This window comes from Pezoporus wallicus, unplaced genomic scaffold, assembly GCF_028554395.1.
Source record: "Pezoporus wallicus isolate ANWC-B61680 ecotype Strahan unplaced genomic scaffold, APGP_CSIRO_Pwel_v1 contig_11829, whole genome shotgun sequence".
Taxonomy (NCBI): domain Eukaryota; kingdom Metazoa; phylum Chordata; class Aves; order Psittaciformes; family Psittacidae; genus Pezoporus; species Pezoporus wallicus.
The window spans coordinates 1,509,900-1,537,128 of record NW_026635494.1 but is presented as its reverse complement, the minus strand read 5'-3'; the positions used below and the strand labels follow the sequence as shown (position 1 = coordinate 1,537,128).

At 44.7% G+C, this 27,229-nt stretch overlaps 1 long non-coding RNA gene across 1 annotated transcript in view; it reads left to right on the top strand.

Moving 5' to 3' along the window:
* The first annotated feature begins 237 nt into the window (after window positions 1-237).
* Window positions 238-27,229, top strand: part of LOC130592302 (uncharacterized) — an 82,573-nt gene continuing 55,581 nt past the window's right edge. Inside the window, exons 1-3 of the long non-coding RNA XR_008970513.1 lie at window positions 238-477; window positions 5,762-5,839; window positions 8,574-8,698. This is a non-coding gene — a long non-coding RNA (uncharacterized LOC130592302). The remainder of the gene's footprint in view (window positions 478-5,761; window positions 5,840-8,573; window positions 8,699-27,229) is intronic.

Genomic DNA, 27,229 nt, shown 5'->3' with positions numbered 1-27,229 from the left:
AACACAGGCTGTGGGCTCAGAAATAGCTCTCAGGTTTCTTGGCTCCTTATTCTTCATCAGCTATGCCAGGCAGGTGGTGAATGGCAGCCCTGAGGCCTAAGCCCTTGACCAGAAGCAGTTACCTCATGATAAGCAGAATCAGGATGGGGAAATAGAGCCATGGACACAGTTTTTCCTCTGCTTGGGTTTGGGCTTTCCTGTCAGGTCATCAATTATATTATTCCTTATATCCATGTATTTCTTCTTCCTCTTTTTCCAGGTTGTGCCTGCTGAGTGTTGGAGGTGATGAAGTGCACATGCTGTTTGCCTCTCCTGCCAAGGATAGGTACAACGTGGTCATTCAGGACTGAGCATATTGCCAGTACACGTTCCTCCCCAGGTGGTGAAGCGAGCAGTCGAGCACTGTGCTAGTCATAGCAGCACAAGTTATTACATACCAGCTCTGCCTTTCCGTTGGATATTTCCTACATGTTCATGGTAAGAATCTAATTATTTTTCCATCTCCAGCAAATCTAATAGGCCCAGAGAAATGTTTTCGTGTAGGCACTAAGAGTAAGGAGAAAACAGGTAAGATCCTAGGCCATCAGGGACTGAATCTTTTCCATTGTGGGTTGCTTCTTGAATTCGTCTGAAAGAGCTTTCATTTTATTTAAAAAGCTTTTATTGATTAAAAAAGGCTTTGTTCATAGGCTCTATTTTCTTGAGTGGCTGAAGCAGGCTTAACTCATGACAGGAGTTCTTACTTGAGTTCATTTTCATCATCTTGGTTGGTGCTAAATTTCATGCTATGCTTCTCCATAAAGGTAACTGGAAAAGAAGCACCCGGTTTAGAGATAGAAAAGAAGTGTAGGTTTCCTTCCAGTCCATTAATTTTCTTTCATGGAGCTCTGTACCACTTTGAGCGCACAATTGGGAGGAATCAAAACACAGACATCCAGACCATTACGTAAGATCAAAAAGAGAACAGATTTATTTGGAAGCTGGGTCTAATGTATTTGTCCGAAGTCATGGACATTTTTGAGAGCTCAAAACATTCTTCCTGTTCTGCCTCAGGATGAAACTTAGATCATATGAACTGGAGAGAGATCCCAAAATATTTGAAGCTGTTTAAGTAACCGTAGACCTAATTCGGAGTCCTCACTGAGTGAGGCCAAGCAGGGATTTGAACCTGATTTTTATGCGTGCTCTTTTTTTCTCTTTCCTCCTTTTAATTTGAAGTTCCAGCTTATACTGAAGAAACTGTCCCCGTGGATTTCATAAAACTGGATTTATCCAGGTCAGACACTTAGGATTTTTTTTTCAAGTGACCCAGTGTTTTGTGTCCAACCACCCCCATTCCTGATATAAACAAATAGATTCGGCTGTGGAAATTTCCATTTAAAAAATTCCCTACGTTTTGCCTCAGAATTGTATTATTTTACAACAGTTCAAGTTCAAACTCTTCCTAACTGAACCTCTGTATAATGTAAAAGACAGCGAGCAAGGGGACCGTCCAGGCTAGGAAGATCTAGTATTTAGGGAGAGCAAACATCCATGTATGCGCATCCAACCACAGTGGATGGCTTTGCTGGGTTCACTGACCTCTTGTAGTCTGGATACATGTCTATTAGGAACAGGCTAGAAACTGGACTGAGTTCCTTCTGCTGCCAGTCACTTGCAGTCCTGAACAGAAAAGGAAACACCAGTTTTTCTTCCGTAGTCCGGATGCTGACTCACCTGTGTGGTGAAAGAAAATAGCCAAAGGGTTGCTATTTCACCAGTGTCCCAAGTGCCTGGGGTTATTTCATCAGCTGCTTTACTTGGGCAAGTTGAACTGCAAAGCTTTAAGGCCCGAGGCCAGTTCAGTAGTTACTCACACTTGGTCATGCGCTTGGTGCCTTGGTGTCTGAGGTCCCCACCACTGATAAGTGAGTTCTATTTCCCAGTTTGGTTTGAAGCTCTTGGCAACAGCTAGTTGTTTTGCATTGGTGTTTCACTGGTGCATGGTGTCAACACAAGCCCATTTTGCTCGTAGCTGGAAGCACATTCCAACTCATCTGCCTCTGCTTCGTCTGGCTCCCGGTCTTGACCTGGTCTGCGGTAGCGCCTGGGAGCCGTGCCACTGCTGCTCTATTTCACTGCCCAACAAAGGGGTTTTGGTGGGGTGGGAAGAGCCAGGCTGTCAGGGATGCACAAGACAAATGAACCACTATTCCTGAATGCCTGAAGGCTGGCAGTGACCAAGCAGCACTGTTATGGTAGCTGAATGGCATCGGCCATCCTGGTTCAAGCCAGGGAAACTTTCTCTGGCCTTGTGGAGTGTTTCCATGCTCGTTGCCTGCCCTAGAAGGCCCTCAGACCAAACAAGGTTCTTAAAGCTTGCTGGGAGAGGGCATCAGTTCAGGTACTGCAGGAAAGAAGATTCTTCCCCTGCTATATACCTTTTCTTTATGCCCTAATGAGTACCTGAGCTGGGGACACTGGTTCAGACAGGCTACCAGAAGGGAAGCTTGCTCTTTGCATCTAGATCAGTGCTCACGCGGGACACCGATGGTCCTTGAGTCATGCTGGTTTGCCTGCGAGGTCAGGGTCTGAGCTTCTCATCAGGTAGAGACTGGTCTGAAGTTAAGGAGTAGAACGTGCAGCGTCTGCCTTTTGCCTAGAGCTCACTGCAGTGCTGCTTTGCTATCTGTCTGCCATCTATGCTCACCTCTGCAAGTGTGGCCAGGGCAGCTAATCCCTGCTTATCTGAATGCAGAGACATAGGCAGCAAGAGATTTAATGCAAATGTAGCATTGCGCAGCCCGTTCCTTCTCACAAACTATTGATTACGTGTCTGATTTGCTCTCCCCTGATAATAGGCCATAGGCAGAAGCCAATAGTGCGGGGAGGAGGAAAACCTGTCATGATCATTCGATGCAGCTGGTGAGCCAATGGGAGGAGAAAGCCCGTGGATTGGGCTGGGAGAGAGCAAGGGTGGGGGAACTGTCTTAGCAACAGCAGAAAGCAACTCTTTCCCCCTCCCACCCTGCAGCCATGCTGGAAAGTTCCTGGTGATGTTCCTTAATGTATTTGTCTCGCTCGTGCCAAGTCTGTACGTGATGTATATGGCTTTGCCGCGTGTGCCAGCTCACCCTTTTCTCCATGGTCCTTTGAAAGGGAATCTTTCCTTTGTCCGTCCATCTAAAACCAACTAGTGAGCTCAAGGTAAAGGGCTCTGCTGCTGGATTCATTGCTGTGCAAGCCCTGAGAACAAAAGTGAGTTTTATACTGTCTTTTTGTGTTTGGTATCTTCCTCTTGACATCTTTCCAAGACAGTCTCGTGTTGAAACAGTCAGTTTCTTGCCAGTCTGTTGAGACAGTGGGAGCTGGACACCTTGATTGTATTTTCATCTCTGCTAAAGAGTCCTTATATGAAGCTGGGTGAATCCCTATCCTTCAAAATCCAGATCACTTTGTCGTGTTGCTGGTTTGGGAATTAGTAAGAAAAGATTCCTCAGTTAAGCCCTCCCTGTGATCTGTGGGCTGAGAAAAGGCAGTCCAAGGCACCATACTGCTTTGCCTCTTATCTTTCATCTGCCTTACAGCAGGAAATGTTCTTTCTGTCTCTCTGCCTCTCTCATGGTCAATCTCTCGTTGGTTTAACCAACCAAAAATGAAAATGACAGTTAAATTCATCCAAACCTTTTGAACATTTATTGGAGCCAAACACTGGCACTTTCAACACTTCCTTGAAAATGCCCTTCATTGTCGTCCTCTCACCTGCTGCCTCCTCCTGCTCATAAGCATGCACACGTTTATCTCGCTATTTGCATGCTGATAATAGACATAGATTTTGTTAGTCCTGCATCTGTCGAGACGGCGGGGACAATAATAGAAGCACCGTCGGGACCAATATATATTGGTCTTAGGAGTGTGTCCAATAATGTCTGGGTCAGGGAGCCTTTAACTGCGGTGTCAGGGAATTTAGTCAGCTGTCATCGCTTCTTAATTAAAAATAGCTGAGACTCACTTACATTCCATTGCTGTGTGTTAGCTCATTTGTCATCTTGTCCTCTGCTCAACAGCAAACCCCCTAAACACCTTCAAAACCAGACAATGGGCAGAAATGCTTGCAGCAGGTAAGAAAAGGGAGCACAGAGCAGATAACGCATGCCATAAGCTGCTCTTTGGGTCACGAGTTTGCAAGAGTTCAGCAGGATTCAAAGGGGATGGGGATGCATAACACTGCAGTATGAAATGTACTATATGTGTATCTATTTTATATAAATAAAACTAGCCTCTACAGAGACATGTGTCACGAAATAAATCCAACAGTAAATGTCGTGGGGTTACCACAAACTTTCCTCGTGGACAAACCAACTTCTGTTTTTCCATCTTGAGCTTCCAGCACCTTCCCCTGCTCCAGTACTCCCAATGACAGTGTTTCTTCAGGATGGTCCAGCCAGACCTTTCCTATGTACATAAGTGATTGGATTCCTAATTCCTCACTAAATGGAGTTTAGTGGTATTTGTGATTGCTATCACCTTCCAGTAGGTTCCACTAATTTATTCCTGAGGGGACAGGGAGATGGGAGGTTACACAGAGGTTCAGGAGCTGCAGAGGGAAATGAATAACATGCTGTAATATCATTACTGAAAGAAAATGCATCTCCCTCCCCCTGCCAAAAAGAAGAATTTATTGTGATTCTAGCTAATGCTTGGAGCCAAGGGACAGTTTTGGCATAGGGAGAATTATTCTGGCTTCCTTTTAACAAGTAAATCAGAGGTGGAAGGGCATTAGACCAACTAACTTCCTGAAGTGGAAGTTGTATCCGGATTACCATATTTAATTGTCTGTGATTGACCTATCTTCCATGAATTTTGCTAATCCATTTTTGAACCTGTTTATAATGTTTGGCCTCCACAGCATTGGGTGATGATGAATCCCACCATTAAATCACATATTGTTTGAAAGAGTTCATCCAGGATGTCCTGTACAATTCTGTTAATCTCTCCAGTGAGTAAATAGATGGCTGTTGCCAGGGTTTGAGATTCCCTCAGCCAAAATAGGTGATAATTCCCCTTGAGACTACATCCATCCCTTACACTCGAGAAGGGAAGCAGCACCAAACTTCCTGTGTTTCACTACCCGTCTTGAGCTGCAAGGGACCAGTGTTTGCTCCCACAGAGCAGCTTCTGCAGTCCCAGTATTAAATGGTGATTCTTCTGACCATGCATAGTTATTTCCCTCAGCACCGCATCCCTGCTGACTTGACTGAAGATCCAGTGATAACTGTTGATGTTCTAAGAATGTTGTATTTCCTTCAGAGGGGAAATTCCCATGCAGCTTGTGGGATAGACCCACATTAAGATGCTCTGTTCAGTCCGGTCAATTATTTTGGGTCCAGTACAATAAAGCTGTAGGGATAGACAGGGGTTTGACTCAATATTGTCTGGTGATTTTGAGGTGCGCTGGTACAGAAGCAACAGGTAGAACCTCATCTGAACCCCAAAGCATCAAGCTAAGGAGAAACCTTCCTGTTAGTAGAGACGTTTTCAGACTGCAGAATTCTTTATGAAAACTAATTAAGCTCTGATGACTTCAGCTGTATTTTCAGCCTCTGATTAAGGCCATGATACTAATTAAACTCTTGAATTATTAAAAATGCAAATAGTCAGACCTGTGTGCAATAGCAGAGTCACTTTTCCATGCTCCGGGACAGCAGTGGGAATATTTGGCAGGGTCCCTTGTGGTCACAAGTTTTTTCTTTTCTTCTTTTTTTCCTTGTCTCGTTATAAGTGGCTGCACTCCACTTGATGCAGAACTGAAAACTTCAGCTGCTGGGGTAAATGTCTCCACTGCCTTGCAGCTAGACAAGTAGGTTTGATTAAAACCCAGCAAAGTTTTGGAAGGAGCTCTGGGTTTCGTGACATCCTGACTGTGGCATTTTCACTGAATGGGCTGTTGGGATTGAAATACCATCTAGTCCTTAGAGAGCGAGCCCGCTTTCAGTAGCAAAACTCTTGCAGCTGTGTTTAAGCTGCCTACTTTGTAGTCATAGTTCAAAAGCATGATCAATTATTTAGACCTCTAGCTGTCCTCCCACATCCACTCTCCCTGCTATCCCCTACAACATGCATGCACCTCCAGTTGAGACATCTACATCAGGAGGTCTGATTGTGGCCTTTCCTTCAGTCCAGGTATGTTTTGGTTGTGGCACTACTCCACAGCAAGGTATCTGAAGAACGTTTTGATCTCTTTACTGTCGACATCCTAGCAGGCACGCAGCACCTCTTCTGAGTAACAGCCATCCTTGTGTACAAATACATCTTTTGAAGTAGGATTTTTGTAATCGTAAGAAGGGCTCATCTCCAGATGGATAGCCCTGCAGACGCACTGTTAGCTGGTCATTGAGGTAAGATGGACTTCTGTAGGCTGGGAGCTGAGCGAGCAAATATTGCCTCTCACTGTCTCACCAGCATTGCTGTGTTAGATGCATCATGGAAATGTTTGTGTTTATTATATTGTATAAAGCCATGAGGTCCAGCAATAGCCTGAGTACCACTCCTGCATCACTGCTTATAGTCTAGTCAGTCTTCTGGATGCGCAGCCCTTCTAGTGGAGGCAGTGTCTGTGTCCCATCCTGTAGCCCTTTTGCCTTGCCATTATGGAGGCTCTGCTGGATTTGGCAGTGTTTGCCGCCAGTACCAGCTGGGATATTGGAGGGATATGCCAGTAGGCAGTCTAGTTATAACTTGCCCAGAGGGAGATTTCTTTCTAGAGCCTAGTTAGTTCATAATAAAGACGTAAATTAAAAGAAGGTGCACGAGATACTATTCAAACGCAGCAAGTGCATGTCACATGCAAGGAACTGAAATCCTTGCTGGTGTGAAGTGACAACAATTCACTAGAGTTACTTACCACAGAAATATACAACCCAGTGCCCACAGTTGAGTCCAGTCAATGGCAGGTGTGATGGTGAAGCTATGTAATTTCTTTTGCTTCCCTTCTCGATTGTCCCTCTTGTGTGTTAAAACAAAGAGCGAAGTGGTCATTACTTTACCTATGACAAGTGATGGTTTTTCATCCCCCTGCTCTAATGGGCTGCAGGTGTCTCCCAGCCAGCCCAGGCTAATAAGGACAGACATTCTGGCCACAGGCCAAAATTATACAACTGTCCATGGAGAGAAGAAAAGCAAAAGACAAGGGGTGGGGGTGAGGGGGTTGGAAGGAAAGCAAAAGAAAGCATGGGAGTCACTCCATGCTGAGATTTTGTACTTTTGTGTCTCCTGAAGTGAATACATCAGTCAGGAATCAAAGGTTTGCAAAGTCATTCAGCCCCTCCAAATTAGAAGGCGAACCATCTGCACGACAGGATGGAGCTCTCCTCAAAGGCTGCAGGCCAGGGCTGATCTCAGTGACACCAGGGTAAGCCTGGAGTATCTCACCAGAGTTACAACCAGCTCACCCGGGATCTCAGATTCTGGCCTGGTGCATGCATCTTCCTGCCAGAATAACGTTTTGGACCCAGCCCTTTAATGTTGTATCACCATAGTGACGGGCTCCTCTGTTCCAGAGCTGATGAGGAATCACTGTGGGGTTGTCCAGTGTTAATTAATCCCTTTTAGGCAAAATTCAAGCTCAGTGGAAACTGCAAAGACAAGGCAACCCATTCAGAGCCCTGCAGCCTCTCACCCTCTTTGATTTTAGCAATATGTCTTGCCCTTAAGTCCCGCATGCCAGAGCAAATCCCTTGTGTTTCCTAGAAGTTAGAGCAGTGATGGGAAGTCAGTGGGAAGGAAAGATGTGCTGTGTGGGGACTGAAGATATACGTGTGTCCTTACAGCTTTACAGACAGTGCTGTTTGGAAAGACTGGGTTGTCATGCAGGCTTCCCAAGGTGCTGCATTTTTGGGTGTGAGCCAGACAGCAGCCAGGATAACCAAGCACAAAGGAAGAGCTAGGTCTGAGGCACTGGCTGGCTTGAATTGCCCCAAAGCGTTGTAACTGATGGTGAGAGATGGAAATGTCCAAAGGTACCAATCTCAATGCTGATTACCTGAATGTCTTGGGGATGTCCCTCACCTGAACTACCTCAGGCAGGTCCCTAAAGTTAGATGTGTCCAGGCCTAAGGGCACATCCATGGGGAGAAAGGGATCCCAAAGTTAGTCCTGACTTCAGTTAGCCACAGCACAAGGTCACAGAGATGCTCTGATCCTGATTGCTAGACTGCTAATCTAAAACCAACCAGACTGCATCTTCCTCTGTGCTGCTCAGGTTTCTGGCTCTGGAATAGCTCTCAAACACAACTGGAATGCAGATATACTCTTGAACTGCATCCTGAAAGATGCCAAAAGACGTTACCCAACCCACCAAAATGGTTTGGGGTCCACATATCATAGTAATGGACACATCTGAGGTAAATTTACTTCACTTGATTTAACATGACAGATCCCAACCACCGTTTTCTCCTCCAGATTTGTTTGGAGCTAGGATTTGGTTCAGGCCAAGTGTTTTGTTTTGTTTGTTTATCCAAGATATGGTTTTGGATGCTTAGCAGGAAGGAAAAGAAAAAGCCATAACTGATGGATGTTAATTATGTTCATTTCAGATCTCCTTTTGGCAGCTGGAGGAGAAGGGAATGCCACCACAAAGGAAGGATTACTGAGGCAAGGTTCACATTGTATTCAAAGGGAACACAAGTGTTGTGCAATACACATGTCACCACCACGACAGGTCAGTCCCTTTTCCCTCGAGTCACTGTCAGAGTTCTGTGAGTAGCATCCATGATAACTTAGCCCCTGCATACGGATTTAATGGTGATAAAAATGGTGCTAGATGGAATGTTTTATAGTATGCAAATGGTTGATGAAAAGGAGTTTCCAAAAGTGCTTTGTGATGAGGCAGACTGAGTCAGCTTTGACTTCTCTGCCTTTTTGGATGACCTCTGGGTTTTTGCCTCAACCTGACCGGGTAGGAAAAATCTGTGAATGCTTGTTGTGCTGAGCACACTGTGACATCTCTGAAAGTACAGATAATAACAGTGGCAATGAACGGCAGCTTGTCAAACTCTTTTGTGATGACTTGAATTCTTTTGCTCTCTGCTTCACCCCTTGAAGTACCCAGTTCTTTGATTTCTGCCTTTGGATGCCAGTAATGTGTACCTAAGACTGGGGCAGTTCCTAGGAAATTGAATGCAATTTGATTTCTTTGGAAGAGTTTCAGATAGGGTCAGGTAGGGCTGGTTCAAACCTGTGTCTTGGATGAATTCAGAAGTTATTCCCTAATCTGGCAGTCAGGATTTGAATCTCATCATTAGAAGTTTAAGTTCTTTACAGTTCCTGTAACTAGGACTCAGTTTTTGGTGGCTTCCTGGTGCTTTGGTCATTCCTTCAACATGGTTTTATGTATACGCAGCTGCTGAGAAGCCAGTGTAAGCCATTAACACTGCATATTTGTGGCACTAAGACTGAAAACTCTTTAGGTGTGTAGTGTTTTATAGTGCAAGTGCACTAGAGCCATTCTCATCTCTTGTATGTGCAAACTCCTTGAACATCCTGTATTACTGTACAGACCCCAAACCAGTTGAAGACTGGTTCTGTCTAACATTGAGCATGTGGCTAGGCTGCCTGGGACACAGTCCTGGCTTCTCCGCATACCTTAGGGTGAGTGGAGAGGAATAAATGGGTGCAGAAGGCAGCTCAAGCTTCAGGCAGATTGAATACTGCTATGAGAGAGTCCATCTCTCTTGCTGATCATGTCAAGAGCTGAGAGCATAGCAGAAAGGGGATGGGTTCAGGGCACTGCTGTGCAGGCTTTGAAACATGCTGCAGAGAATGATGCCATATCTCTGTATGGAGTGTCCTGGTTTGGGAGCTGTTGTGGAGATGGGATACAGAACTGCATGTATATTGGGTGGCAGGGGCATTACTTCATTTTCTTTTCTTCTTAAGCTTATCTGAGGGGAGGAAACCGTAGACCTTATCTTTTTCTGAGTGGAAAAACTAATCTCAAGTACATACGTTTGAAGCTAGCAACAGCATGAGCCAGGTTAACTTGACTAAATAGGCACATGAGGCCACAAAATCTGACTGAGCCTAATTAGAAACCAGGATGCCTCCCAGCACTTAAAGGTTTCTTTTAAGATTATGATGAGCTGACAAAACATATTAGTGAGAGGTGGAATTGGTATGAGCCATGTTTGGCATTTTACTACTTAATGACAGCAACAAGAAGCCCTGTATAGAGATCAGAGCCACACGTGCACAAGCCTGGATTAATTCATGCCACCTACTTTTTGGTGTTTAACACCAATACCTAAGTTAGTTGCACAAAGCTCTCAGAGTCCATGGGATGGACTGTGTCACCTTTGGAGATGCTGCTCATCTTCTGTGGAGCCCAAGAAGACTGTGCCATTAACCAGGCATCTCAATGAATTGCCTGCACTTGGTTGGCATGAATGCAAGCCAAGATGTGGTGTCCGCTCATCACAGTGAGACAACACAAAGCCCAAGTGCATTGAAAAGGAGAATAGCGGGTTCTCAGAATTGATTTGTAGGGGAGAGGGATTGCAGTGCGCTGGCTGTTGAATGCTGCTGGGTAGTTTGCAAGCACTGGTGAGGGTTTAGAGTTGAAGGAAAGTGCATGGCAGTAGTTTTATGTTTCTTTCCAAGGATGTATTTCGCTTTGAGGCAGCACTCTCATTACCACCACTAGCCCGGATTCCTCTGCCCATCGCATTAATACAGGCGGTGCACTGCCTCTGCTTGTGGGATCAAGCCATCAGTGCTGGAGCGGGGCCGTGAAACTGTTGTGTCTGAGCACAGCCAGGCTGCCAGCGAGAAGCAGGGCTGATTGATGCTGGCTGACGGTGGGACCTATTGCCTCCTAAATGCAGTCCTCTCCATCCCATGCCAGCAGGTGCTTTGCCTATCTGGGCACTGCCAAGTTTCCTCCCGCTGTTCTCCTGAGTTCCAGTATTTCATCTTTGCCCGTGCTGCTGTTTTCCATCCCTCCGCCTCGTTCCCAGCCCTTGGTGTCTGTTCAGAGACTCGGTCTCATTTGCTGTTGTCCTGGTGCCAGAATTTCAAGTCCAAGGCGATGGAGCTGCAATGGGAGGACTCATGCTCGCTGGCTCCACCGTCTGGACCTGGCCCCAGCACAGAGCTCAGCAACCCCTAACAGGTCCCCTTGCTTTCTCTCCAAGAATATGATTAGAGGTTTGAAACTGAGCAGACAGCTGGTATACTCTCCCAGGGCAGCCTCTGTGTCTGGGCCTCCATTGTTTTTGTCCAAATCATATCTGATTTCTTTCCAAAAACGTTTCAGTCCGTAAAAACCAGACCAGGTGCTTTTGGTTGTGCTCATTCCTGAAATACCAGCTACAAACAAAAGCATTTTGGGCTGGTCTTAAAATGGGTACGAAATCTGTTTTGAACTGGGATGGTTTTTATTTCCCAATTAAAGCATTTGAATCTTCCCTTATGATTTCCAGATAGGAAACTGCCCTTGTTCTTATACCTGATTTACTGCATCCTCTTTTACTGGATTACACAATTGCTTTGTGCCACGCTGCAGTCTCTGAAAGCTCACCCCTATACACATTCTTTGCACCCTGACATCTCAGGTATTTTACATAGAGTAAAACTACCAGATTTTTGGTTTTGCTGCAATAAGCTTTCCAATTTTGCTCGGCAATTTGCCAGAATAGAGGAAAAATTAGAAGAAACCTTACCAGCCAAAATTGGTGGAAGTGTTTAAAAGCTCGGGTGGCCTCTGAGGTGAGGTTTAGTTCTGCATCCCTGTTAACTGCCAAGCTAAGTGCTTTGTCCTCCAGACTGTCCTTCGTCTAAACAGCATGAGCAGTACCACTGGCACCAGGGCTACGGAAGGGCTCCTGATGCTGCCAAGAAGATGGGCCCTCGTTACGGAGCGGAGATCTGCCAGCCTTCTGTGCTGGGGAGTTTGCAAACTTCCACAACGCATCTGTTTTATTTCAGACCATGGATTGCACTGAATAGTCCTTTTGTGTGCTCTGTCTCCGACTACTAAAACTGGCTCTGAAGACACCAGAGATAAATATGACAGCTACTGTTATAGAGTATCCCCTGGATACCGTGGCCTGACCTGTACCCACTGTCTATCTTAACGTTGTCAGTAATAATGTTTATATTGCTGTGTCAACTTCATTTCTTATCATGTAACCAGAGAGAGACCAAATGAACGTGGAAAGCTTTTCTGTACCTCTGCATTCAGGGTCATTTAGAGGTTCACAGATGGGACAGGCACTTTGCCACTGAGCTGTTTACCCTGACAAATGCCACGATGTTGTGTGTATCATTCAAGGGAGAAACAGCACTGTTTGAAATGCTAGGAGAGCATTGCAAGGGTAGACTGAACGGCACGACTGCAGATTGGCAGGTCTGCCTACCCACAGTATGTGGTGTTACAGCAGGTTTCGCAGAGGTAGGCTCTGTCCACGTTTCCTGTGGGACATTACCTTCCAAACTTGCACAGATTCTCTGCGTGGGTTCAGATAGATACACTAACACTAACCGTGGCTTTGTGCACTGTGCATGTTCATTGTTAAGTTGGCTTCATTTTGCATTGTAGAAATGAATACCCTTCAATGGCAGGGGAAATGGATTTGTGTATCTACCCCTGGATAAAGGTGTGTTTGCATACAACTATATCAACAGCCAGGGAATGCGAGCATTCCTGTACCTGGCATAGTGTTTGTCATTACCTGCCAGGGAGTGCCTGGCCCCAGCGAAGTGGTTGGAGTGAAAAGGAAGACTGTTGCATTACACCTCTGTGCAGCAGGTCTTTGATGTCTGAATAAGGGTTTCCATCGGTCGATCTTGTCTCCAGAGAGTGGGTACTTCGGAAAATGTGACCCATTTCATTTGTATTGAAGCATAGGCAGCAGAAAAAGGCATGCTTACGCCTCTAGTGCTAGCAGTTCAGTTGCTGGAGTGTCACCAGTTCAAGACATCACCCAGCCAGAGCCGCTGGGAGCCCAGCTCTCCCTGTGCTGTCTCTGGACAGTGTTTGACCAGACTGTTTTTATCTCTCTAGTCTGTCTGTGGGAGTTGAATCTTTGTACAGAGACTGCATTGCTTGGCATCTAATCTGCACTAGTTGACTCAGTCAGCCTCAGAAGGCAAGGGGGGGAGGGAGATAAGTGGGAGGAAGAAAGGTGGGAGTGGAAAATAACATATTTGAGGGGACAGCAGGAAGCCTGGGCTCATTCGCATCTTGGGAATTGCTCAGGACATGACCAAGTGAGTGTTTCCTGATCCCCTCTTTTTTTGGTTGTTTCTGTTCCACTGTGGGCCAGGAAGAAAGGATAAGCAGTAGGGCACAACTGGTGGAATGCCAGCATGGGTTATGCCCTTAGGAAGTGTCTCGAGAAAGCCAAGTGTCCCAGCTGGGTGGTAACCTTGACCCTCCAAAATAGCTTGGTTGCAAATGTTTCCTTTATATTCCTTTTTGCGCTACCTGGATTTCCACTGAGGACCACTTATTCAGTCCAGTCCTTCCTTACGCCTTGAGAGGAGTTCTCTGCACGGGGGACATTTTAATACACATTTGCTTGTTACTGTTTGCTTTTTCTGTGGAGAAATGGATCAAAATGGAGACTAAATGAGGTTCTTTGGTGAGGGAAAGGAAGTAAGAGAGAGCTCTAAAAGATACAAACCATTACTGCTTTGGGACAAAGGGATGGAGTTATTTCGACCTGCAGGTTATTCGAGAAGAGAGAGCATTGTGAAGGTGGAGCTGTAGAGCAGGACAGGAGGGAGATGTGTGTGGCTGTGGGTCTTTTCAAGTGCTTTGGGACCCTCCAACATAAAAGTTGCCATGTGAACGTCAGATATTGTTATCCATTATTATGAAAGTTGGGGATCTGCTCACGCTTTGAAAGATCAATAATCCCACGTTCTCCAGAGAGGCAGAGCAGGGATCACAGGATGCTCATGGCATGTTCCAGGGACTTCAGGGATTGATTATGTCTTTTCTTTGTCTGCCCTAATTAAATCAATAAATGGCCTTTGTAGTCACCTGTGTAGCAGGTGATGAGTTGAGGTCACTGAAGAGGGCATCCTGGCAGCCTTTGAAATAGAAAAGGATTTTGATCCAGAATAGTCAGGGTGTCCCAGTTTCTTAGTCCCTTGGGCCAGCTTGTTCCTAGAACAGGGCTCTGAAGGCAAAGAAAAGAACAGAAGAGATTTGTCTTCTCTGAGGGATGATCTAAGAAATCTGGTATTTCTGTTGTCTCAAACCTTTCACTGTTTACTCCAGATGTCACCTGTTTTGTTTCTACTCTGCTTCTCCTATGAACATATTAGTAATGCGGTGATGATTAGGTGAGCAGGTTATGTGTCAATTTGCATTATGACTTAGCTTCTAGTAGTACTGTAGCAACTCCTGGGTGTACAGGCACTGATGGGAACTGTATTGTGTGCTGTATAAACTCAGTGCTGCTTTGTCAAGGTGAGATCATTTTAAGTGGAAGTGGGTAGAAAGAAATTTGGATTCAGATTCCTCTGGGTCCTGCGGTTGTTTGAAATCCAGATCAACTCTAAATGGATCTGAATTTTACATGCAATACATGTTTCACATCAATTCAGCCCCAGTGTAAGACTGACACAGCCTCATTCTCAGAGATGAAAACAAATGCAAATCCATGTGCTGTGGATTGTTCTGCTGGATTACCCTGTTTGGGTTTTTTTTTTTCCCTCCCAGATTGATGCAAAGGCGTTTGCAGGTGTTTTCTCTGTGGTAGCTGTTTAACGTTGAGTCCTGGCATGCAGATGTTTGGAAGAGTGGCCACTGTGTCTAGTGAGGCTGCTGCCATTAGCCAGCCTTCCCGGACAACGGGTGTAAGCAGAAACCCAACTTTGGAAGCACATGTCCTTCCTTCCCTGGGTCTCTCTGAGATGGTTCATTGCTCCCAGAACCTCACACCTTGAGGATCCCCAATCCAAACTAAAACAGCACGAGTAGGATGAGGGGATTTATTTTTTTTTCTCAGGGGTATAAAAATGGTATCTTTTAACCTGTCAGTATGCATTTAAAACACATCCGAGCTTTGAAAGAGGCTGTCCAAAAAGAAACCCAAGAGTAATAAGACTGTGTTAGTAGAGCCAGTACGCATTGAATAGTCTCTGTGGTGGTAGAAAAGCCTTAGGCTTCAAGCGATTGCTAATTATGTGGCTCTATTCCTTTTTAAGCAAATACCATGCAAGGGTTGTGAAGGAGGGAAAGTGTGTTAAGCTGTGGAGGGTTACCAGGTTTGGGCTCGGTGTTTTTCCTTCTTTTTTCCCATGCTTCACATTGGTATTACAGACTGGGCACTGGTTTTAAAATGAAGCCGCATTCCCAAGTCCTGCCATCCATCTCTTAGAGCCCCTGTGTAAAGGGCACAAGTTATTCCACCTTAAAAAGAAAAGAAAAAGGGGGGGTTGGGGGGGAAGCAAAGCCCACGCTGTGCAGAGAGGGAGAGAGTTACAGAAAGTGGGCCCCCTGCTTTTCTCAGAGGGGGAATGTAAGCAGATCCGTGCTGAAACTGCTTCACTCAGCAGTTTTCGGCTTGTTTTAATTGGCCTGGCCTGAAAGAATTCTGAATGCTGTACCTGTGCCAATGAAAATGCAAATGTTTCCCCCAGACGAGGCACTCAGAGTGCCTGTGCCCCAGCTCTGATAGCAGCAGCAGCAGGGGCATGGAGACATGTATGTGATGGGAAATGGGGAGGCCTTGATCTAACTCGGCTTAGAAAACAAAAGGGCTTTGGAAAATGAAGTGTGAATGAGGCAGAAAAGGGCGAAGCGTAGGGTACCTACAGGAACTCCTGCAAAACCAGGGGCTTTTCTGTAGTGAAGCCCATTACCCTCTCACCTTGCACTGGACCCATTGGATCCTTTACTAATTTCCAGGGGAACTTGCTATCTCTTCCTTTTGTTTAGTTGTTATTTAATGTAGAAGGTTTCCTGTCAGTAAGAAGGCTATTCTTTCAAGTGGAGAGATGCTGTCAGGGAGTGCATCTTTACGATGGTGCTGGGTACCACAGTGTGCCCTTGGAGACTGTCTCTCTGTAGGAGAACCAAGGCTATAAAGTGATCCCAGACTCTTGCTCCCTGCAGGAATGAATAGGGTGGACTGGGAGGTACCAATTCCACAACACAGGTATTACAAATTATAGCCACACAAAAGTATGTTCTCATGCATCAATAAAACATGCCTCCTCATAAAGGACATGCACTAAAGTCCTTGAATGAATGACTGAGAAAAATTACCTGGCTCAGCTTATTTTTCTGCTTCATGTTAAATTTCAGCCCAGTTGTGAGTTGGGAAAAGAATTAATTTTCAATAAATGATTGATCAATTCTTTTCTGTCTTTCTGACTCCCTATCCAGTCATGAATATGCATTCTTTGCATTTTCCAGATAAATATCCAGCATCTTAGGGTATTTAAAATTAGATCTGTATACATTTACAGAGTAATGATTATTCTGAATTTCATCTGAGGCAATTAAAAAGCATCACGATGACATTTAAGGTGATATTTTTCTCCCTTATGTTAAATAATTATAAATAATAATAATGATTAAACAAATTATTCTGTTCCTCCCAGTCTGGATCAACCTTTAGGTTAATAATCTAAATCATTAAAATTCATCTGTCTCTCAAAGGATTGAGTAGTTAAAAAAATTGGAGGAACCTTTCTGCATAAGGGTGATTGATAATTACCAAAGCAAAGATGTTTTGTGGGTAGAAATTGTGAAGGCTCAGCAGATTCACTGGGTTAAGTACTGGTCTTGCTGATACTTCCAACAATGAAACACAGCACAGTTTTATCAGCTGATGTCCTCTTTGTAGGATGATGCTGAGGTCAAGTCCAAGCCTGCTTCTTCAGGGACCGGCGCTCAGGTGTTCACTGTTTGCAGCTACAAACTTATTTAGTGGTCTTGGGTCACTGACAGCCTTTTTTTGAGGTTACTATTTAATTACAGTGGGAGTTAGGCCCTTATATATGTGTGTGTGAGTCTATTTGTTGTTATTATTATCATTATTATTCCTTAAATTGCCCCTCTGTGATTTCTCTCGATTAAATTCAGTCATCTAAAATCTAGCTGTCTCTAGACCAAGCTACTACTCAAGGGAATAACTGGTAGTGTCTGTCATTTCCCTACTGGAAATGCTTGAGGGCTGGTTGATTTGCCCCTACAGGTGTCTGTTTCTCTTTCTTTGTGGCGTAAAGTACGTAGAAAATGAGAACTGAAACCCACGTTTTAGATGGGTACAGCTTAAAGATGAACAGGACTCAAGCTGCCTCTCAGCTTCTGTAACCAGGAGCACTCTTTTCCCTTAGACATTGCAAAGACAATGTGGTAAAAACCCTGAAATCCTGTTTAGCTTCTCCATTGACAAGAGCAATCTAAGATGACTACCTGAAAGGTATATGGACTCTTTTGGACTTTACACTTCTCTGGATAATTAGACTTGCCTGGCCGCAAAGCACCAAGGAACAATGGATTTCCAATGCGGGAAGGAAGGATACGGCTTTCCCTCAGGGGTTTATTGGATTGTGAATTGCTCCACCTATTTGCAGAGTTTCTCAGAAGTAATCTGCGTTCATCCATCTTTCCCCCCACCTCCCTCTGGGGTATTAAATCTCTTCCCACTCTACTAAAACCAAGCCTTTATGTTGCCTTAATAAATTGCTTTGCTTGTTGAACGTGACTCTGCTTTGCAGGAAAACACCCACTTCAGAGTAATCAGGACCAAATAGGTACCCTATATACAGGACACAGGCTGCAGAGACCCTCTTTTAAAATGCAGGGGGCTGTGGAATTACATCTGATTTCACTGAGTACAGACTCCAGCTGTTGATAATGCTCTCCTCTGTCTCTCTTTCTTTTTACATGCCTTTTTTCCTTAAGGACATTTTTATATTCCCATCTTGTTTTGCCCCTTATAGCTCCCTCTTTCCCTCCCTTCCACCTCCTTATCTTCCTAGGTGTCCCTAGCTAAGTATTAATGCTGGTGTTCCAGCTCAGATCTAAAGTCCTCTGAGACGCCGTAGTCCAGCCCTAGTATCCAGTCGTTGCTCGCTGCAGACGGACTGACATTCCCTGGAGAACGGCCTTGCTCAGGAAATGTAGCTATTTCCGGTCTCAGCTGCAGCCAGGAAATGAGGAGGCAGCAGTGGAGATATTTTCTGTGTTTGAAGGGATTTTTCCTTACTTTATAGCAAGGAATGGTCTTGCAGCGAGGGGCTGGTTGAAACCCTTGGCCCAGGGAGGTGGTGTCTGAACGTGGTGTTGTGTTAGACCGAGGTTCACACGAAGGCTTGGGATTTGAAAGCAGCGAAATGTCAGCAAATGATCCCAAGATTTGAAGCCAGAATAGTAAACATGACCTCATGAAGCCTTTCTGCTGCTCTCATTTGCTTGTTTGTTTGATTTTAGTTTGCTTGTTTGTTTTTTCCTTGGACGCAAACAGTATAAAGTCTCTTCAGAACACGGAGCAGTGCCTTTCGGGTGCTGCACATGGACAGATTCCCATCTGCTTCCACTGCAATGAAAAGGGTTTCAGATCCACTCTAATACTGGCCCACTTCTATGTTCATTTTAAATAGAATTTCTTAAAAGGAATCTCAAGAGAGCATAAAGCAGTCAAGGGTATTTTAGTTTTAATGGAAGACGTGTGGCAAATCCCCTAGATTGTTTTAAAAGTCTCATTCTTATTAGCGGGAATATCCTGTAAATTTCTGCTGTGAGGTGTGGTTAAAACACTGAAAGTAAGTTTTATTCCATGTAAAAATGTTGCTGCACCATTAGCCTGATTTTTCCCCCAGTGAAGCTTCGGTGATTGCGGATAAAGCATTAATGATGGCTGTCAGTGCATTGTGTTGCGTTAGCGCTTCGGAACCGGAGTCTCAAACCACAGCCAAAATCCTGCCATCACCTTACGAACACAAACAAGAGCTGGCCTCTGCCCTAAGTGTGCGTATTACAAGAGTGCCTACAGCAAACGTTTCCCAACAGAGGAATGCATGACACCAGCCATATATGTACCCCAAAGGAGCCACGTATGTTATCTGCGCAGCCCCTGGTGTTTAGGATGTAGTGAGGTGTTTGAAAAGCCAACACAGGGGATACAAGCTGGAGTGGTGCCTTTTTGGGCTATGGGTGGCATAACTACTTAGTATTTTGCTTGCATCTCAGGACTTGCTGGGATGCCCTGGTATTGCCTGCTGAGTTGTGTTTTGCTTTCCACAGGTAGGGCTGTGTTTAGATTGGGTGTTTGGTGTATTCTTGGCACATATCTGTTGCTCGCAGAGCAGTGAAGCCTGCAGGCTGGAGGTCTGAAGAGACAAAAGGGAGAAAAGGGGGGAGTGACTTGCTTGTAGTCATCCAGAAGGAAAACATAAATCTTCTGACCTGCTATACAATGCTTGTTCCCTTAGCACCCACTGCTTCACAAGCAATGTCCCAGATCTTTACGTATGTGATAGTCCCACAGAGTTCAATTGTGGCTAAGGAAACACAAATATTGTTCCTCACATGTGGAGAGTTGCTCATGTAGTAATCAGATGAAGAACAGAGATATCCATCTCAGCCTTATTAACTTCATCACACAATTCATCACTGAGGTGGGTAACTGAAGGCCCAATTAGGCACTTGTGATTTTGGCTAGTGCCTGCAGAATAGTGTCCTATTGTATAATTTTGTTTGGTTTTGGTTTTATATAGTAAAGCACAAATAACATTTGCTCATGAGGCAGACAAGGGACACACTGCCAGAAATAGAGGCTCCCAACAATTATACAGGATGTTGCTGTGGTGTTATCATATGATTCATCCACTATGAGTATGAACAATTGTTAACCTCAAGACACTCTCACTTTCACGCCCTCTGACACACATACCACTGAGGACAAATATCCTCAAGATGAGTAAAACATTAGGACTGGGATTTCAACTCGTAAAGGTCAGTTCATTTTAGGTTCGTATGTTTAAGCCTTAATTTTGCTGTGTCCAGTCCTTGAGCATGGGGGTTATAAGGGGGATTTTCTGCAAGCGGTATGATGTTCTTGCTTAGTGAATCCTTTTTGGGTGGTGATTGACCATAGCAATGGCTGTGGATAGAGGCTGTCAAAATGGAAACCACTGAAATCAGTTACAGAGAGAGTAAATTTGGCCCAGATGATCTGATACTGAATGCAGTAGGGAGTTATACTGAGGAGCACATCCACTAAAGCTGGAAGAAACATAGCCAAAGGCATTGAAGCTCTTGCAGGTGTTGCTCTTGTGTCTGTGCAGGCTTTGCTTGAAGTAAGCCTGGCAGTTATAAATTGGTAGAGCAGTAGCAGCTTCTGTTACTGAGCAGATGGACTTTGAGACTTGTAGTTGCAAACTTGCGTGTTCTGATTGTCCCCTACCATGGATAACAGCCAGATAACGGATGAGCTTCTTCACAACCCCTTCTATTGTAAGCGTTTTGTTATCTTATGTAGCATAATGCTTCTCTTTGCCATAGATGGTTGAGGGCCACCACTGGGTGTTCCTTGTGCAATTATTTTTGTTTAATTGAGTTTAATTTAGCTTTGGACCATCCTCTCAGAACTTGACTCAGGCACTTGCTGGTGGTCAGCCATCTTTTGCTGGCTATTCTCCTTGCCAAGTCGCATCACTAGATGGCAGTGCAATGGCAGAAACCTGCCCTGCCTGCACTGCCGCCGAGAAAAGTGAAATTTCACCTAAAATTGGCTGAAATTTGAAATTTGAGTGCAAAACAACCACACCTTCAAATGCCTCTTCAACCTCCTTAAGTTCCTCTAATGGGCTTTGTAAAGACCTATGAAAGGTCTTCACTTATGGCCCAATGGCTTAGGAGCTACACCAGTTTATGCCACCCACAAATTGGGCCTCACAGGGATATATCACAGCCATACTTGTGGTTTGCATGTATATGAGGTTAAGTCAGGAAATCTGCGTAAGTTTTCAAGTGCACAAACAGTAAAGCAAGCAAACATGACATTTTCCTTCAAAATTAAGCTTTCCTCACTCTTCAGCTTTGGCTCACGCTCTCCCACAGGGTAATGGCTTGAGTTGCTTCGCAGCCCCAGACTTTGTGGTGCAATAAATTGAGCTACAGGTCATCTCATTTCAGTTTGCTTGAAATTAAAAGGCTCTGCAGCATTCAATCCTGTTTTGTGACCCAAAGGGGAATTTAAGTGGTGCGCAGGTATTGGTTTGGTTTTCTGCAGGGAGAATTCTATCCTGTGAGCCCAATGTAATTGAAGCGTATGGAGTAGGTGTGCTCATGTATGTTATTTTAGATCTGGATTAGCACCCTCATTTATGACCAAGACTTTAACAAGGAGGAAAATGTCACAGTATAGGAAAATAAACAGGGTGGAAATAAATGGCAGAAAGACAGTGTACACCATGCTAAACATCGTCCTTTTCGGACGTCATGAAGACAGCTGTTGGCTGAGAGTGAGATCTGAAGGTCTTTGTTGGGAAACGTTATTGCTGAGATTTTCACTGTTTGGATTTCCTGTTTTCCTCACTTCTGAACCCTTTAGCTTTTGTAATCTAAGCAGGGTCAGGTCTGGTCATCCGTGGGGAAACAGACTGGCTGAACAACAAGGCTATGTGCTGCAAGAACAGCGCTGGGGAGTCAGTAGGTAAACGGCTGGGGAGGTTATGGAGTCAGCCAGGATTCTCATCAGGGTCTGCTCTGACCTTCGGTGCCGTGCTGGCCATAAGGTTTCCCTGTCTGAACTGCATCTGTCTGGATAAAAAATATCTATCCTTGAGTTTAAAACGCTGAGTGATGGCAAACCACCCACTGTCCTTCAGAAGCGCTTCCAGGGGTTAATTGCCTTTGGCTGTTAAAAATGAGTGTCTTATTTTTGGTCAGGTCTACTTAGCTTTCGTTTCCTTGTCACTGCGTTTGGTTATACATCTATTGTAGACAGAAGAGCTCTCATGAAAATTCGTTGTAGAAGTCTTTGATACCCAGATACGATATGCTCCAAAAGATGCTCCAAGAGCTGTCATCTCCCAGATGTGAAATTCAGATTGGAGCCATTTGATCTCCCTCAAGAAAACGTAGTCTTTTAAAAGAATGTGCCAGAATCCATTCAGGTTTGACTCTAATGCTGTGTCATAAAGTGCTTTTAACAGTCCTGGTCTGAAGTGGTGATCTCCCTACATGCATGTGCATTTGTGTCTCCATTGGCTGAACACTGTGATACTTTTCCTGGCAATAGGTAAAGCGAAGTTAGCTCTAGAAAGGATGAAATTAAACTAGTGTAAAGGTGCATGACTGAAAATATATACGGAGAGGTTGAAAAGTCCCACCCACTCTGCCCACACTTGGTGGCGGGTCATATAACTACACCAGAACAATTGAAAGGACATAATCCTGTTGTGGTAGGTGCTATTAACGTTATTGTGTAATATTATTTGTCACTGTGTGGTACTTCACAGTTACTCTACATAAATTGATTAAACACTGTACAATATGGGTGTGCAGCAGGTGAGCCTGTGGAGTAAATCAGTGCTTGCTGTCAGTCCAGTTCTTTATGTAGAGCCTGAAAGAACAACTGACATGGGGTACTGAGCTCATTTTCTGTCCTCCACATGCATCTGGTGTAAGGTAGACTTGTTCCTGCCTCACCATCCCTGGATTATGAGCAGAAATTCTGTGTAGTACCAGCTCTGACAGCATCTCTCTCTACCATCATTCAGTTTCTTACTCCAAACACTGATTTTCACCAGTAGATAGGTTAGAGCTATTCTGGATCAGTCTTCACAAGGCTAATGTATTTTCTTCCTTTCCTAATTATGCATGGCCCATTTTCTCACAGTTATACATTGGCTTTTCTCAGGGTTATCATGGCACAGCACATCCATGGGCTTGAGTTCTTTGGTGGTAGTGAAATTCTTCCAGCTGCAATTGTAATTAGTTCAGCTGTTTTGAAGGACAACTGGGAAGACTTTCACAGGGTGGTGTTTAATGGTTCTATTTGTCCCAGAACCTCTACCAAACATCTTGGGTTTCACCTTCAAATTCGTAGGTTTAGGGGATGCTATGTAGACATTCAGGACTTGATTCTCCTCTCGCTTTTTGTGCTGACTTGAAGAAAGGCAGAGAAATTACCTGGGTTATATCAGTGTCATTCGTTTGTAAGAGGATAACTGGGTTCTTGGATTGCTGGATGGATAAAGCTGTTAGGTATCTGAAGGCATTAGGGCTGTTCTGCAAGATGAAGAGCAAGGTGACCCTGGTTCCTGCTGCGATACGTGATGTGTACGCGTTTAAGTGGGGCAGTATGCCCCATCCCTTCTTCTCCAGAGCAGGTGGACCGGCCACTGGCTCCAGTTCTCCCACTCACTGACCCTCCCAGCATCGCTGCAACAGGACGTTGTGATTTACAAGGACGGGCCAGCAGGAAATTCCTACCTCCGCCCCCCCGCAGAAAGGAGGAAGCAGGAGAAGCGCCGTGACTCAGAGTCATGCCTGAGTCACTGCATACGCGGTTCCTGGGGTGGTGCTCGGCTCACACCAGCCCTTATCCTGACCCTGCACTCAGTCCTGGTCACCGTCCCCTCAAGTGCAGCTGGAATTAACTTGCCCTCCTGCACTGATGCCGGGAGTTATGTGAGGAGGAAATGAGAAGCTGCATATGGAAAAAGACCTGATTGAATTAATGCTATTCTATAATACGTGAATAAACAGCTTATAGCAGGTGCCTGGCATCTTACGATAATCAACAGGGTATTTATTTGGGATCAGAAAACATCCTTCTTTGAACAAATCTCTTATCTGTCTTTGGCTTGCCAAAGACTCGCTGAAATTGGATGGGGACATTTGCTGTCTAGTTGCAGATAATAAATCAAAGGGCTGAAGAAACTGCAGGAGAAAGGGCATGAACTGACCAAACATTCAGCTTATTGTAGTAGCCATCAGCACGGCCAAAGTGAAACTTTCCCAGCAAGTTTTCACTTCTCTCAAATCCAGTTATTCCCTGCAGACAGCTGAGTTGTCTAAGTAAATAGAGGTCACTTTACCTTGACTAAACAATGACTTTGCTATAGTCCGTGCCAGCTATGTAACAGTTACAAAATGTACTTTAAAGGCTTGTTGGAAGCAGGCTGCCAGGGTGAATGAACCAGTCAGTCTGGTCTACTTTGGGCAGGATTTAGGATGCTTAGTTAAATGAAGCTGTGGTCGGATCAGCTGATCCCATTCTTTGAGTGGGGATATAGTATGCAAACGAACAGACGTGTCTAAGGAGGAAGCGGACAGGAGCTGGGGGAGTGGAGAAGGGATGACTTTCCTCTGATGTCAAAAATCCCATCATTCAGTGCTCGCAGGGAAAAAGACAAGAGGAGAAGAACGTGGAGAAAGAGAGAGGGAGAGAGAGAGAAGAAACGAAGGGAAAGGACACACTCATTTCCCTCCCTCATCATGTAGGCTAATATTGTCCACCCTAATAGGACGGAGAAATGAGCCTGATCCCGAGTGCCAAGTTCTGCACAGCCTTCCAAGCCCCAGGGATTGTTCACAACCCCATCCCGATCTGGACTTGGTTAGTACTGCCTTGGTATGAATAATCAAGTAGATAAAAATTGTCAAGAAAACTTACTGCAGCTTCCTCAGGGCTCTCTTTGTGTTATCTTTTTCTTTCTGGCAATTTTAATGGTCTGATCATTGTTCTGTGTTTCTCAGAGGCGTTAGATATCCAGCTCTGCTAGGATTGCCGCAGTGCTGTGAGAAAGGACCAAAGCTGGCTGTAAGTGAATTAGCTCGAGCCCCAGCCGCAGGAGAGCTGGAGTTGCCTGGAGCTCTGTCCAGGTTGCTAATTCTTCCTTCCGAAGGGGTTGGTTTCAAAAGGTGCCAGATTTGTCTTTTCGTGCATTTTGCTGTGTGCCGTTGCCTGTAATTAGTTTCTCAACTGGAAAAGCTTTCTCAAGTGGGAAAGACTAAAAAAAAAAAAAGGAAAGAAAAAGGAAAGAAAAGGCAGAAAACAACCCCACACATTTTTGGCAATGGGCTGTTTTTCTGAGCAATTAATTAAGCGCTGATTTTAAAAGAATTTGAATGAATCCTCCTTGCACTCGGTGTCAAGCCTGGATCTTGTATTAATCACTTCACTCCTCTCTGACTGAATAAGGACTGAAAGAGATGCAGAGAGTAAAAATTTCCTCAGGAAATGAATCAGACGAGGAACCTATGCCTCATCTCGCCTCCTACAAATGAAGAAAGAGAGGATTTTGTCAATGGTGGGTCAGTTTACAAATATGTCCTTTGCAGCGTGAGTCATAAGTAGTGATACATTTCACAGCAATGCAACCACAGATGCAGTCTAAGTCCAGGACCGAATGCCAGCTAAAGATAAATAGAAATGAATCTTCATGCCTGTAATAGTAATGAGAAGGAAAATGCAACCTGTCAGACCTGCTTGTGTGTCAGCCAGCTCTTGCTGCTTTTTAAACCTGTGGCAAATTCTTGCTCACTTTAATGGGAGCAGAATAATCCCTCGGGATATGGTCCTGTGATTTCCATTTGCTGATAAGCAAGGAAGAGATGTGGGTTTCTACAGAGGCGAGCTGGTAGAGTACCTGCCCTGCTGTGGGCACCTTTAGTTTGCAGCACTGGAGCCCTAAGGAGAGGGGGCAGCATTACAGTACAGTCTCCAATCACATGTGAATGCTGCCAGGTGGGTATCGCCTCATTGCAGGGAGGTGATAAAGGAAGCAGGAGCAGGTTGGAAGCAGCACTGTCTCTGGAGCTGGCTGCAATGTGTTACTAAGGTTGAGGTTCCCAAAATGCTGGACAAATATTTAGGGTTTTCTTCCAAAAGCGCCAGCCTTTGTTAGTGTTATAGCTGCTAAGAGATGTGTAAAAACTGTTGTCGTGTAGCTACCATCAAGATTTGTTGTTGTTTCAGTTGTGGGTGAGAGAATGAAACCTAGCAGAAAATCTGAGCTGAAATACAAAGATTTGAATAGCTTTCACTGGTGCCGCTTTCCCCCTAGTGTTTCCCAAAACTAACCCTTGTGAAGTGTGTTATTGCTCATGGTTTTCCTTACTGAGCTTCCCGTAGTCAACATTAGCTTGCTTTAAAAATGTTAGGCAAGAAATCAGATATGGGTCAGATATTTCACAGAATCCCAGATTGGTTTGGGTTGGAAGGGACCTTAAAGCTCATCCAGCATCCAGTTCCAAACCCCTGCCACAGGCAGAGACACCTTCCACTGGAGCAGCTTGCTCCAAGCCCCTGTGTCCAACCTGGCCTTGAACACTGCCAGGGATGGGGCAGCCACAGCTTCTCTGGGCACCCTGTGCCAGCGCCTCAGCACCCTCACAGGGAAGAGTATTTAGTGGGTGTGCCAAAGTCAGTGGTGCTATCACAATTAGTTACTGGCCAAATCCATCCATTGGTGTGTGATAAGAGAAAGAGCTGAGACGCTGCAGGTCTTTTTATTAAATATAATGGCCATCCTTGGAAAGATCTTTATATTAAACAGGTTTATAGACATTTATTACTGTATGTGCAGTCTTTCAGTCTTCAGGCTCAAAGGCCTCTGCAGTTCATAAATACCAATCAGCATGTTCCTACCTAAAGGTGATAACACTGGGATAGCACCAAAAGGTTTGAAATGGAATGGAGAATGGCAGACCTGGAGTCAATTGAAACTTTCTAAATCACTGGCCAGCACTTTAACCGTAACATCAGTCCTCTTCTCTTTAGGGTTAAGCATTTCCACTTACAAAAAGAGCCAGAGGCTCTTGATTATCCATGCAAAACAGGCCAGGGCTTTGATTTGTGAGGTTTTGTCTGACACACTTTTAAATGGATGAAGCTCAATTTAGATTCCAAAAGAAAATCTAAATTTGATGGTTGAGACATATACCCACTTCTCTTTCTTATCCTGAGGCACCATTCTCCACCCTTCCCTTTTCCTCCTCCAAAAAGTGATACCGCCTAACGCTTTGAACCAAGAAAGCATATTTCAAGATCAGTGTGGAACAATTAAACCAATGATCTGTACGCTTCAAGGAGAAAACTGAGCTGCAGTAGCTCTGCTTTGACAGGTCTTTGGAGGATTTCAAGGAAGTTACACCCACTTCATTCATGATAATCGGCTGTTTAACGCAGAGCAGCTCAGTGTTATGAATGAAAGGGAGCATGTTTTGGCTTGCAGAACAACTCGCAAATCTAATGCTTCACTCGTCAAATAA